This window comes from Pongo pygmaeus, chromosome 4, assembly GCF_028885625.2.
Source record: "Pongo pygmaeus isolate AG05252 chromosome 4, NHGRI_mPonPyg2-v2.0_pri, whole genome shotgun sequence".
NCBI lineage: Eukaryota > Metazoa > Chordata > Mammalia > Primates > Hominidae > Pongo > Pongo pygmaeus.
The window spans coordinates 95982981-95999006 of NC_072377.2; positions in this window are offsets into that span (position 1 = coordinate 95982981).

Consider the following 16026-nt stretch of genomic DNA (forward strand, 5'->3'; position numbering starts at 1 on the left):
AAGGCTTCCCTTTTTAGTTCCTTCTAGTCCAGGACTGCATAGAGACTCCCCAGGTCCAATGGTGGTGGTGGAGGGGCTCTTTCTCCCCTCTACTACCCCAGGTCCTAGGCTTGGGCCTTGCTCTTCCTGAGCAGAGTCCTTTCTCCTGCTGCCTTGGTCCAGGTGTGGTGCTTTTGCACCTTTTGTCCCTCCCCAGAGCATCATCATCCACAGGCACTTTATACACATCTGGAGATGTTTCTGGGAAAGAGGACTGGGAGGATATAATCCAGAATTCCAGCCTTTGGTTTTTCTGTTTAAAGCAAGGTCCTTGTCTCTGACTGTGGTTGCTGAGAGGCATGAGTAAATGTCACAGGCTCAAACAAAACAAAACAAAACGAACTCTTGGTTATTTTTAGTTTGAGTTAGTACATGATAGAACTGGTCAACAAATCAAAGTGTCTAACCAGAAGCCAAAAATGAACCAAAGATATATGTCTTTTAAAAGTTTCCATGTGTTTTTATTTGCCATTATTTAAACGTTGGCTCATCTGACAACATGCTAGGAGGAAGTCACTGCATTTCAGTATCTGACACTTTCTTTATACAGGACATGACCTCTGGAGCCTCTATCACATCCTACATTCTCCCAACACTGGGGCTGGATATCTTTGTCATTACTTGGTGTTTCTATTTTCTTATATAAATCTTAAAAATTTTATTTGACAGCACTTGGTATATAATAGATAGTCCAAGTGGGCTACATGTTTCAAGAAAAATTGGAGTAAGTGTTTTCTCAATGGCAGTGTAGAATATTCCTACCTGTTTAATGTGCAGAGTGTATCTTTATTGAAAATATGTCATTGTGAACAAATTTATGGTAAAAATGCTAACTGCACTTCAGAAAAGATATATGATAAAAACTTCAATGAAATTGAACAAATAATATTTCAACAGTGTTTATTTTAGGATACAAATGAAATAATGACAATACTGTGAAATAAAATTATTTAATAATTGAAAACATAAACTCGATACCATAAATTTTAGGTGGGAAATTTAAGAAATATTGTCTACTTAGCAATGTAAGAATTCTTCACAACAAAGAATTATGTGTCCCAAACATAAAGAAACAATTCCAAAAATAATCTAACGAGTATTATTGGGGCACTTAGTTTTGCATTTACAGATGAACTTAGAGAAGTTAAAGAAAAAAGACAAACAATTTTTGATGCCTCCCATTTCAGTAATTCTTGTTATCTAATTTTACTAATAGTGTCAGTAAGTATATTATATGTGTAATAGTTTGCTAGGGCTGCTATAACAAAGTACTTCAAATTGAATGTCTTAAAAAGCAGAAATGTACTGTACCACAGTTCTGGAGGCCATAAGTCTGAAATCAAGGTGTCAGCAGGGCCATACTTACTCTGAAGGCATTAGGGAGGGGTCTGTTTCAAATCTCTCTCCTAACTTCTGGTAGTTCCTTGGCTTGTGACAGCATAACCCCAATCTTCACATGGTGTTCGCTTTGTACGTTTTTCTTTGTCCAAATTTCTCTTTATAAGATAACCAGCCATAGTGAATTTGGGTCCTCTCCTACTCCAGTATGACCTCATCTCAGATTAACTGGTTATATCAGCTGTGACCCTATTTCTAAACAAGGACTGATTCTGAGATACTAGTGGCTAGAACTTCAACATATAAATTTGGAGTACATGATCCAACTGGTAACAATGTGATTGAAAAACGTTTTGATCTAGTGACTCTCATGAGTACAACAAAAAAACCATTTACGTGTTAAGAAATGCGTTGAAAAGTCAATGTAGGCCAGTCAAAATTAAGAAGCACAACTACAACAGATGGTTACTTGTCATTGGTTGCTATTGTGGTTGGTCTGGTTATTACAATTAAATTCATGGTAATACACTTTTGAACACAGGTCTCTTTATTGCATTGTTCAGGTATCACTTTTGGGGGGTAAGATGTTAAAAATGGAATAAGTAATGGGCACATGGTCATTATCATCATTAATCAAATAGTCTTCTATGGTGTAAGTCACAGTGAGTTCAAGCCTTTGCTTGGAGAGTGTAGTAGTCTGGTGTACTATCGGAAGGTGTGATGACAGTGTTGGCATGGTACAACAAAAGATGCTTTTAACTGATGAAAGACACCAACCTGTTAATACCATTTGAGAGAAAATCCATGTCTCAGCTCACTAGAAAAAATAGGATCAAAAACTTGGCTTTTTTTATTGGCATTATAGTTCATCTGAATAAACACTTTGAATAATTCTCTGCAAATGCATTCAAAAGTAGTTACACAAATATGTACTTTAATTCATTTGGAAAGGAATAGCATGTCCAAATTTCTACACTGAAACCAGATTCCAGAAATGAGAGTGATGGCCTGAATTACTTTCCAAACATCGAAACTTTGAATACTGAACTCCTATCTCTCTCTCTACATATATATATATATAATATATATAATATATAATTTTTAAGTTCTATTTTAAATATTATGGACATGGACTGACACTTTTCAATTTGCCTTTATGGTTAAAGGATACCAGGATCAGTTGCATCTCAAAGTGAAATATAAGCCATGACAGGGATATTTATTCCTTTTAAATTTTATGTTGTTTTATTTTGAAATGAAAATACAATATTCAATTAAAACAATTTGTACACTATGATACACATTTATATGATAGTTTAATTAAACTAGGTTTTGTTTACATTTCCAGAAGTTGTTTTTCTTACCCATGGTGCATTTCAGTTATTTTTGTGCAGCCGACCTTCTCCATATATTATAGAATATATTAAAGCACAAGACTATTACTCAGTTTCAACTTAAATTGTGTACCAGACTACAATTAACTGATTATGTCAGCTAGTATTATATAGTAAATTGTGACTATCTATAAAGGTAAAGTAATTATAAACATTTTAGATGTTTTAACATATTTGAAAGAATATTCATTGTAAGAACTTACCAATTTTTGCCCGATTAAAAAGCATTCATTCATTCCACATTACTAGGCACTGTTCTTGTTATATACTAAAGTACTGCCACCTTACCAACAAGGAAGTCAAGATTTGAAGTTACTTTCTAAGACCACACAGTAAATGATGCACCCAGGATTCCAAAGCTTGTGCTTTCTGATATACCACATTGTCTCTCTATGTACTTCAATGAGTATATTACTTGTATGCACATTTGTACTTTTAAGTCTGTTTTGGACCATGGAATACTATGCAGCCATAAAAAAATGAAATAATGTCCTTTGCAGTAAAATGGATGCAGCTGGAGGCCATTATCCTAAGCAAATTAACTTGGGAACAGAAAACCACCACGTGTTCTCATTTAAAAGTGTGTGCTAAACATGGGGTACTCATGGACATAAAGATGGCAACAGTAGAAACTGGGAACTACTAGGTGGGGAGGTGGGAGGGAGACAAGGGTTGAAAAATTAACTATTCGGTACTATGCTCAGTACCTGGGTGATGGGATCGTTCATACCCCAAGCTTCAGCATCATACAATATATCCAGGTAAAAAGCCTGCATTTTACCCCCGATCTAAAATAAAAGTTGGAAAAATAAAATATTAAAACAAGATTTCTAGTTTTTTATGTATATTATAAAGTTTTGAGAAACAAAAATATGTAAGTTGCTGGAGGAGTGACTTGTCAAATTCTTGTGACAGTTTACTATACCATTTAAAAGCATAAGAGAATTGGTTTGGAGTCATCCTGTCTTTGTAACCTGAGGAGAGTCACTCAAACTCTCTAAGCCTCAGTTTCTTCTTAAGTTAAAATGAGCTTAGTCATGGGGTTGTTGTGAAGATTATCTGAGATAACGCATGTTAAAGGAGCCATTTAATAACACCTAAACATTTTTAATAAATAAGCCCTGTTACAAATTGTCTGTTATATGTGCTGTAAATATATTCTCTCATTCTGTCTTTTTGTTTTCACTTTCGTAGTGGTCTTTTTTTTGATAAACAACAGCCTCTTAATTTTTCGAAAAGACATTTTAAGTATAAAATATATAGAGGGGCTGGGCATGGTTGCTCACACCTGTAATCCCAGGTGTGAGGCCAAAGTGGGAGGATCGATTGAGGCCAGGAGTTCAAAATGAGCCTGGGTAAACATAGTGAAACCTCGTCTCTACAAAACAATTAAAAAGCTGTAAGACATGGTGGTGTGCACCTGTAGTCTCAGCTGCTCTACTTCAGAGGCTGAGAAGGGAGGATCACCTGAGCCCAGGAGTTTGAGGCTGCAGTGAGCTATTCTGCCACTGCACTCCGACCTGGGCAACAGAGCAGAACCTGTGTCAAATAAATAATACATACAGAGAAAATAACACATACGAGAACTTTACAGAAACAGTTTTCTTAAAAGGAACTCACCGTGTAACTTGCATTCAGATCTAAAAGTAGAATATAATCAGCACCTCAAAGTCTCCCTCATTCCACTTTTTCTTTTTTAAATGGAGCCTTGCTCACTGCAATCTCTGCCTCCCAGGTTCAAGCGATTCTCCTGCCTCAGCCTCCCGAGTAGCTGGGACTACAGGCATGCACCACCACACCCAGCTAATATTTGTATTTTCAGTAGAGACGGGGATTGAACATGATGAAACATACTGGCCAGGCTGGGCTCGAATTCCTGACCTCGTGGTCTGCCTGCCTCAGACTCCCAAAGTTCTGGGATTACAGGCCTGAGCCACTGCGCCCGGACCCCTCATTTCACTTCTTGCTCTCATTACCCTCAAAAGATAATCATTATCCTGAATCCTAACACCATAAAACAGTTTTATCTGATTTTAAACTTTATGTAAATGACATCATAATATAGGTACTTATTTTCTGCCTGTATCCTTTCACTCAGTATTTTTGTGTTTCAAACATTTTGATGCATGTACTTGTAATTTATTCAGTTTTATTGCTTGATTGTTCACTTCTTTACTTTTATTTGTTCATTTTTATTTTATAGAAATTTATATCAATATTATATTTTCTACCCCCTATGTTGTCAAATAACATTTAGGTTGTTTCCAGCTTAGAACTAATATAAATAGTGCTGCTATGAACTTTCTTATACATGTCTGTTGGAGAAATAATGTGTGAATCTCTCTGGGGCATATACCTATGAGTGTAATTGCCAGTTCACAATGTATGACTGCATGCAATTTTATTAGATACTGCTAAACTATTTTCCAAACTGGTTGTACCAATTTACAATCCTTGAAACTGTGTGTGTATGTTCCAGTTGCTCCTGATTCTTCATTAATATTTGGTAACATTTATATTTTTTATTTTAGTCATTTGTGTTAGTACGTACTTGTATTTGTGTTACAAATGTGTAATTCTTTGATATTCTATGAAGTTGTTCACCTTCTGTTATATATTGCCTACGTGTGTGTAGTGTGTGTGTGTGTGGTGGTTATTAAGGTCCTCAAAAGTTCCCTCATACCTTGTCCCAGTTGATTCCCCCCTACCTCTCTTAGAGGTAGTGATTCTGATTTTGATCTCCATAGGTTAGTTTTATAAGTTCTTAACCTTGCTCTAAAAAGAATCATGTGGTTTATATATCTGACTTATTTGGCTCAACATAAGACCCTCGCAATTCTTTCATGTTGATATTTATGAAAAATGTGTTCTTTTTTATTGGTGAGGAGTATCTTAGTATGTCCATTATTTGTTTACCTATTACTTGTTACGAGCATTTGTTTATCTCCTCACCTATTGATTATAAATTTGTGTTGTTCTCAATTTGTGGCCATTATGTTTACAATAATTTCTTTGTAGGAGTTCTTTATTGTATCTAGATTAACTCTGTCCAACAGAACTTTATATGTTGTTCAATATGGTGGCCACTAGTCCCATTATGCAGCGCTTGAGATGAGGGTAGTAGGACAGAGGAACTAAATTTTTAATTTTGTTTAATTTTAATTTATTTAAATTTTAATATAAATTGGTACATGGCTAACGGCTACAGGGACAATACATGTCTAGGTTGCCATCTTTTTTCTAATACGTGTAATGTAAAAGATTTTTCTCCCAGTTAGTGGCTTGTTTTTTCAAATTTAACAGTGTCTTTTCATGGATAGAGTTTTAATTTTGGAAAACTCCAGCATTAATACTTGATAATTTTCTATTTGTTGCTACTCTATGGTTGTTAAATTTATTTTTTTTATGTTGACCCTTTTTCTGGGAGCTACTGCTGAATTCGCCTATTTATCTAGTAGATTTTTGTTTTGTTTTGCTTTTTAGGTATTCTTTCAGATTTTCTGTACATACAATCATGTCACCTACAAATAGATTTAAATCACGGTAGAAAATGTTACTACTCAGGTCTCATCAGGACCTATTGAAATCAAACAAATATATAATGTAATAAAAGCATTAAAAAGAGAACATATATTTCCCTAATTCAGTTACAAGTAGAGTTTGAATTCTGATTTTTAAAATTTACTTGAAAGGATATCAAACCAGTTCATCAAATCCTTTGTGTGTCATCTAATAGCTGTTTTGTGTCAGTTATTCAAGTCTCTCCCAGTAATAGGTCTCAAAGACACAATACAGAAATGTGCTGAGTTTGTAGAGTCTCAGAATAAGCCCAAAAGTATGCTCCAAGTGAGTGAAGACCCTTGACATGAGAAGATTATACGAGAACATAATAAAAAGAGCTGTAGCTAGGGCATTTACAAGAGCTAGACTGACACATTAAATCTCTTGAGGCCCTGAGGAGAAGTGAGAGTATCAGCTAAGAATCTTTCTGGGTTACAGCTTTCTCTCATATAAAGAACATTATTAAAAGGAGATAGGGTTAACAGGTAAATTGGTTTAAATAATTAAGGCTAATATATCTGAATAATTAATTGCTAAATAATGGTACAGACTTCTAGTTTTATAGAACTCAAATCAATTCTATTTGCATAGCCTTATATCTGTGAACTCCAAACTTTAAAAGCTGGTAATCTGAGAAATGGATATTTTAAATTTCTTCTTGATATTAAATAAATGCCTACATATGCTTATAGTATAAGCTGTAGGGCAGAAACTGAATCCTTTTCCACTTAAACATTATAGCAGATGCCTCTAGAAAGACCATAAAAATAACTAAAATATATGATGCTGTAATGTCCAGTATTAAGCTGCTGCTGATTCTTCAAGTAGTAAACAGTGAAGAATAAGGTGTGTAGCTTTTGAAGTGACAAGAGCTATATGTAGCCACTGGAGTAGTATTTAGAAAATATCTGTTCCGTGTACTACAGTATGTTGGTGTGTCCCATATATTTCCTCTGAAAGCGTATCAGTGTGGGTAGAGCCTGTGAAAAGAGGGGAGAGTGGGGCTGGATCTAGCTGGTGAGGAGGCAAAAAGGGCTTTATAGACAATGATGAGGAGAGTGGGCCTTATTCTACATATAAAGAGAAGCCAAAAAAAAATGATTTTATTGGTGGAATAACATGACCGAGTTGGATTTGGAGGATGCATCTTTCTGCAATACAGAATCAATAATGCAGAGTAGACAAGAGAACAAGAATCAAGTTTTAATACAGGGCTGCTGAATTTAACCCTTTGAACAATGCATGACAAACTAGTAGAACTAAATTTATTCAGCAGGAGAAAAATCTAATAAAATGCCTGTGGGTTATAAAACTGCAATAATTGCTTAAAGCTAGTTATACCTATAAAATCACTGGTTAAGCTACTGGGACTAGTTCACTGGAAACTCCTACGGGTGGTGTCCAACTTTAAGAGTATTAAAATTAGGAATGATTAAGCCCAATTCAGTTGCTAAATTAATAGCAGTCTAGTGAGATCTGTAGTAGTAAAATATTCATCAGGTTAAAAAAAAAATAAAGTTCAAAGGACAATGAAGTTTTGGCAATCGGTTATTTATTTTAGAATATTAAAGTGGAAGTCTGAGTCTCCAAATGTATTTTATTAAGGTATTTTCATTCTGAATTAATGTTGATTATCATTAATTATGTTAACACACCATTTTCCAAACTTTATGTGCTTTATATCATAGTTTTCATATATTATAGTTTCAAAAAATTAAAGGAAAATACCTACCATCTTTAGTACTACAACATGCAAAGGTAACAGATTCTGTTTTCTTTCCCTAATACTTTTGTAACTTTGAAAGGCACATTTAAACCCTCCATGCCACCATATCTGAATTTCTAGAATGAAGTGTTTACTCTGGGGAGTATGATTAGGGTGAAAACAAGAGAGAGATTTTACTTTTACTTTACAACTTTCAGAATTGCTCGAACTTACAAAACAAATATAGCAAACCCCAGCAATATTAAAAATTCAGATTGATAATGTGATTTTTTTCCACGAGTTTCCATTAATCATCTGTCTCCTTTCTCAAATAATAGTGGGCTAAATTTTTTAACTGTTAGATGTGGGAAATAGGTACATAGAAAGTGAGTCCAGACAGGAAAACAGCAGGCAGCCCCTTTTTGGGAAGGAAGAAGAAAATGGCAGTTCTCCTTAACCCTCATATTCCCTTGGATCAAACCCCAGGCACATAGAAAATGTACACATATTAGCCATAAGATTTTTAAAAATGTTCGCTGTGCTAGAAATCACAGAGCCACAGGACTTGATTCAGCTCCATGTCTTGAATTAAAATGAACAAGTGCTAGGTAGTGCAAAGTTGTATTTTGGATCAGGACAGAAATAGTAGGCGCAGGTTGACCCTACAAACACCTAGCTGGTTAGTTGTGTTGACTCATTTTGGTAAACTTGAAATAAAGCAACTCTGCATGTTATACAATCGAGATTTTTGGACTACATTTAACACATTACTGTGGGGGTTTCCTTTAATTATATAATAACCTTTTGTTCAGATGAAGAAATTAGACAAGATGCTATCTATGTTTCTTTCCGTTGTTAACCCATTTCTGGTTTACTATATAATCTGTGCCCAGATTTTCATTCCTGGCCTATAATAATTTGGTTTTTGGTTTTCTTCATGTCCCAGGCATGTTAAAAACTGCTAAATTTTATATGAGCTGTCAGATAATCTTTTTTTGACTGGCTAATCCAATTTATTTAATATTTTTAGAAGCTGCTTATAAACAGATATTCTTTATATGAATATTTGACCTATGTTGCATGTATACTTGTATAAGCCATAATTACTTGATGGCATTAGAAAGGAAAGTCATCTAACTACCCTCATTCTCATTCTATATGCACAAAGTAACCTGATTACAATTTGACTTTGTTAATAGATACGAAAAGTTCATTGGCAGCAATGATGAAAATCCAATTGACTAGTATGGTAGATATTATGGCCACTCAGCAAAATTTCTTTCTGGACACAGAAAGAATTGTACTTGTCTGCCTCCTTTGATGTTACAAGTGGTCATGTGGCTTGCTTTGGCCAGTGAAATTTGAGTTGAAGTGATATAAGATTTGCGTTTAGCTAAGGCAGTTGGGGAAAGTATCTGTTGATATGGAAAGTGCCAGAAGTTTAGAGTGGCCTGGAATGCTAGATGCTGCCTTGGAGAGATACCTGGGCCATGTTGAAATTTATGTGAGAAATGAACTCTTATGATATACCACTGAGATTTTAGGTTCTGATTACAGCATACAGTAGCATATCCTGACTCATGCACTTGAAACTTTTTTGATAACATTTTAAAACTATCCATTAATATAATGTTATGTTTTTTTATTTTTAAAAGTGAGGCCCCTTGGCTGGGCGCAGTGGCTCACGCCTGTAATCCCAGCACTTTGGGAGGCCGAGGCGGGTGGATCACGACATCAGGAGATCGAGACCATCCTAACTAACACGGTGAAACCCGGTCTCTACTAAAAATACAAAAAAATTAGCTAGGCGTGGCTGTATGCGCCTGTAGTCCCAGCTACTCGGGAGGCTGAGGCAGGAGAATGGCGTGAACCCGGGAGGCGGAGCTTGCAGTGACCCGAGATCGTGCCACTGCACTCCAGCCTGGGCGACAGACCGAGACTCTGTCTCAAAAAAAAAAAAAAAAAAAAAAAAAAAAGAGGCCCCATGTCGGGGGGTTGTGGGGAAGGGGAGGGAGAGCATTAGGAAAAATACCTAATGCATGCAGGGCTTAAAACCGAGATGACGCGTTGATAGGTGCAGCAAACCACCATGGCACATGTATACCTGTGTAACAAACCTGCACGTTCAGCACATGTATCCCAGAACTTAAAGTAAAATTTTCAAAAATGAGACCCCCGAATTAAAGTGTGATTGTGTTATACAATATACTTCTATATATTTTATATATGCTTTATGTGAAATGTATAAAATTATATTGATTCAGAGAATTTTGGGGGTTATCATCACCTAAATTTATAATATTTAGTATTCATTTCACTCAGTATATTTTTATTACTTTGTTCTCATATTTCTATTAAGTACAATTCTGATATTAATACAGCTTTTTTCAAACCAAAGTAACTCCTCACAAGCAATTACTGTATTCTTTTGCAGCAATACACCTATAAAACTAAAGACTGGAAACATGATGTTATCTCAGTGTTTTCTTTTCAGTAATGAAGCTTTCCCCAGAGTTTTACTCTTGAGCTTTTGACACTAAACCCAGAAACTGAGCGCTATAGCAAATTCTCAATAAGATCATTATCTTACATATAAAGCTACACAGTATTATTACTTTAATATAAACACATATGCTTTTTAGTACTTTCTATCTAGATGGCTTAATTTAAGTACCCACATATTGCATGCCTCCTAATTGCACTTTAATATTAAATCCCTACATGGAAAGAATGCACAAAATAATGCTAAAATATGAAGCCTATGCACATATGGTATCAGGGCTCTATCTCAGACATTATATTATTGGGCTTAGTTATAGTACATGAAGGAAGACAGAACCTGAGAAAGTTAAAATTTGTGTAAATTGGAATAGGGGAATTGTGTAAAATAGAATTAGAAAAATATCTAATATGGGGTTCAACACTCTTGAGCCCTTGGGGACTTTGGAAATAGAGCAAAAAAAATGGAACATGGAACATTTGTGAGATTTCACACATTTAGAAGTTTTACATAAAATTAGTGATTCCTTCTTTTCCTTCTGAGTAGAAAGATGATTAAAATCTGGCTTTCATCTTAACATGATCATCAAACCGAAGACATGAGTATGCTCCTATTGATTTGAAAACTTTTTTATTTGTAAAGAGAATCAGGGATGGCTATTGAGGGCCAGGGGCAGAAACTCACCTCCCATCTTCCCAGATCTCCTTAGGTCAATGAATGTCTGAGGGCCTAAGTGAAGTAGCTTGTAGTGACAGGGACATAGAAACTCTCCATGCTTGAAAGGCTTTGTGAAAAGATGGAGTCAGAGAGGCTAAGGTAGGATGAGGGATGAGTGTTTAGGTTTGGCTGAGGAAGTCTGTATGAGGCCTTCTTATCAGAGCTCTGGGCACCACTGGAATTGAGGGAGGTAGCACAATAGAGAATGGGGTTAGGGTGGGCTAATTAGGGCAGCACAAACCCACCTCAACTGTTCACAATAGTTCACTAGATTTAGCAAAAATGTTCAGAGGCAGACACAGGAGTCACAGAAAAGGAGAAAGAAGAGAAAACAAAAGGAATCAGTGACAAACGAGAGGGTAATGTGGACACATATCATCCCATTTAGAGCATTCTATGTGGGAGAGCTGGAAGGAAAGGGATGTATGGTTTACTTGTCCATTATTTCAGCACATATCTATTAGAGCCTATTAATGTGGTTTGGAGTAATAGTTAAGAATTTTGGCTCTGAAGCCAGGTTGCCTGGTTTGATATCCCAGAACCACTAACCAGCTGTGGGGCCTTGGGGCAAGTTAATTAAATTTTCTCTGCATCAGTCCCCTTATCTATTAAATGATGATAATAAAGTGGTACCTAGGGTACCTAGGTTGGTGTGATTATTAAATAACATAAACACACTGCTGGGTATACAATAAGTAGTATGTGCTGCAGGTACTCATACTACTTTTTTTATAAAGGCCACTTCTCCAGAAGGAAGTAAAACATGAGATGGGTAGATACAAGCCCCTTAGTACAGATCTATTTTTATCACGTGGATGCTATGAATATCAATATTGATTGTTTCTATTTTGATTTTGAGTTTGGGAATCTCAGGGAATATTTATTGAAATTGATATATTCTTAATACAATTACTAATTTTAAATTATAATTCTTATATTTCTTCACTTTGCATTCTTCATAGATATACTCTTTCTGTTAGATAATTCATTTCTTTAAGCTTCTTAAAAGTATTTTTGGGGAAAAGCGTCATGTTGGTTTTGGCTGGTATAGAAGGTTGGTGGTGGTCACAGTGAAAACATGCTTAGGTATTAGAGACAGAACTTGAGAAAATTAAAAAGCTTTGCCAATCAAGCAAAGGAAACAAACAAAATGGGGTTAAGTGCTAGTGAAAATATCTGAAGAGCACGTGGTCATAATGATTTTGGAAAATTATTCTGGCATTATGCTTAAGAAGTAGAAAGGATAAGGGACTGGAAGCAGAGAGACCAGTTAGGATGTAAAAGACTGGGTCTGAAGTAATGAAAGACTAGTTTATGGAAGCTTTGTAAGAGTAAGGAGAAGGTGGTAAATATGATGAGATGAAACTGATAGAAGTTGGGAAAAATGATTGAATAATTGAGACAAGGAAATGAGGGTGGTCAAACATGAGATAGAATACTTTTTCCAGTAATAAAGACAAGCAGGCATTTTTGGAGAGCTTACTAAAGGCACATCAATGCATTCTCAGCTATGCAGATAATTCTGATTTTAAGCTTTGTACTTTGAGCAATTACAGAGATAAACAGAGTTCTGTGAAATTAATAATAAGGTCCTTATTATTACCATGTGAGTTCCTCATCTTATGCCTGTGTGAAAACCACAAAAGTGGGGAGAATTTGAAGAACACAGGAGAAATCCCCCCAAGGTCTGAAAGACAATATTCATGCCCAGTTGCACTAAACTCATATATTTTTGTATTAGTTTTATGTCAAAGAGGACTAATAGCATTGGTTTTCAAGCCTCCTTTGGATCTCAGTGAGGTTTCGGCAGCAATTCCTCAAGACCTCTGAAGTGGGACTAGGTTAGGGCAGAACAGGTAGGGCTCTGGATTGCTAATTGCCTCTTTAGAGCTAAGCCATTCATCTGTTTTATTTTGAGGGGTCTCCACTGTAAGATCCTGTTTGAAAAAACAGTTCCCTGACTAATAGGAAATGATGGCTTTTTGGTATCTGTAATACTTGCATACAATTATGTTAAGGTTAACTATATAGCAATATCTTTCTCATCTTCTAGCATGAGTTATTTAGTTCTTATATAAATTTCTGAGTCAAATAACTTCATTTGGATATTGATTTGAATAGTATTTGGATTTGATGGTGTGTAGGGAAAATTGGATTCAGGCTTCCAGAGCCCAAAGCAAATGGAAAAGTAAGAGGTCCTCATCAAGCCTTCAAATTCCCCAGGCTTCTGCTCTGGTGAGTTACATATCATGCTCTGGGCAAGGTCAATTAGCCCATGACATTTTCATAGACATGATTATTCTGGAAGCATCTCAGGCATATCTTTATTTTCTCAGGTCTCAAGCCAGTATATCTTGAAGTACATCATTACTTCATTACAGTTTCTGCAGACATTGCAATGGGAAAATTCAGGAATAAGAGGCATTTTCCTTTGACATTGAGATGGTCAGTCCTGAGAAAGGTTTTGTCAAGGAAAAATATTCTGTGGTTGTGAAAAAGATGTAGAGTATAGAGACTGGTGTAACATTTCAGCAGATACAATTTTATAGTCTCTAATAAATACCTGAACGACTTTGAGATAAGAGATTAAAAGAGGTGATATTCTATATTAGTTATCTATTACTACATAACAAATTACCTAAACATTTAGTGGCTTAAAACACAATACTTTCTTCATGTCTTGTCTCTCGTGGTTTCTGTGGGTCAGAAATAAGTATAGGTCATAGTAAAGACGGCTTGTTTCTTTCAGAACATTTTTGGCTTCAGCGGGAAAAGTTGGAATAATCTGAAGACATATCACTTACATATCTGGTAGTTGATGATGGCTGTCAGCTGAGACCTTAGCTGGAACTGTTGCCTAGAATTCATTAATGTTTTTTCCATGTGGTGTGGTCATCGTCACAACATGATAGCTTGGCTACAAAGGCCAGCATTGAGAGGGAAAGAGAGAGAACCATATCACCTTTCATAATCTAGCCACAAAACTTTTGGAGAGTTACTTCTATCAAATTCTACTTAAGCCAGTTACAAAGATTCCCACAAGTTCAAGAGGAAAGAACGTGAACCCCATCCCTTGATGAAAATGTGTTACTACTGTCACATTTAAAAAAATGTGGGATAAAATATGTATAGGTGCACCTATCTTGGTACAATGTAATCTACCACATAAGAGAACTAAAGAGAATGATGAGAAATGAAGAAAACATCATTGTGCTTTACCCTGGGGTACCAATCCAAATTTTCCTCCTACCAGTTCTCAATCAAATGAGAAAGATATGCAGAAGTCAGCTTGATCAAGCATAAAGCTGCATTGGAAAATACAGGTCAAAACCTAAATCCAAATGGTTTTTCCATTGAGATAAATTTACCAACCAATTCATAGAGCTAAAAAAACTTACCCCAGTGAGTTTTTCCTCCCTCACAGCAATAAGGGCAGAGTATGTGGGAAGAAAAAAAATGAGAAAGAAAAAATAAATGTACATATCTAGCCAAGGTATATTTTCTTTATTCTCTGGAATCATCTTCAATTGAGTGCACTTGCAATACTGCCAGATACAAAATGGAATCGAGGGCAGGCAGAGTCTTAACAGGTGTTGGTACAAACGTAGAGCTTCAAAGGGGCTTGCTTTCGGCTGCCAAGAGGATCGATGCAGATGTACGCTTTGGCTTCTTTAGACTGAAATGGCCTAAATTCTCTTTCTTGAGAAAAGTTTGTGAATTTATTCCATGTTAAAACCTACCGTTATTTGACCAGCAAGGAAAGCATTTCTCCCTTAGAAATGGTCTCTTGTCATGAAATATTCAAACAAAAGACGGGCAAGGTTTTGAATTTTAATGATTCTATAAAGCACACTTTGTGCTGTGTTTTTGGTTTTTTTGTGTTGTAGTTGTTGCCTTCAAGAGCTAGACTTTCTAATTCATGTCTCTCTTTCTCCTGTCTCACTACTCTGAGTGGCTTTGTGAAGCTCAGGCTTGAGGCTTTCATTCTTGATAGGACTGTGTCTTTTCCAGTAACCTAGGTAAATCACCTGCAGCTGTGAACACTCTTCACAGAAGGTTAAATTTATTCCACGTTGTAGAGTACAATCTCATCTCTGTAAATAATTTTATTATGTTCCTTCATAAACATTTTGGTAGAAGAAAATTCTTGGTTTAGCTCAATAACATATTATACTTTCCCTGCCCCACGAATTAGATTGATTATGGTGGCATGTGAGATTGATAATACATAGATCTGTGTTATGACAGCCATTGTTTTAGTGCCAAGCTGAAGAGGAATGCTTCCTTAAATGTATCATTGTATAAAATATTGACCTAGAGAACTTCATTATTCAAGCTGGAGAGACAGTCACTACTTAACAGTAATAAACTGTTTCTGTGTTACATTGAGAATACTTCGGGAAATATGAGAGTTGTCAAATCTCTTGAAAATCCTGTCTTTATAGTACACATGACACTAAAGCTATAGCTGTATTTTCTGCTAATAAAAGCAAAGGCACAGACAGATGTGAAGGATATCACAGCACACTGACAAGAAACTAAGAAAAATGAATACCTGGCTGAGGAGTCAGAAAGACACAGGCCAATGACCTTGGGAAGCTTTACTCTTTTGAGATATTTTTGTTCTTATAAGGAGAGCAACATAATGCTGCATTAGTGTAAAAAATACAATAAACCTGAGGCTCTAAACTGAACACATTTTATGAAAAATATCCTGAAGTGTCTCTTAACAAAAAAATCATGTGAGATAACATAAAAATAAAAGATGCTGT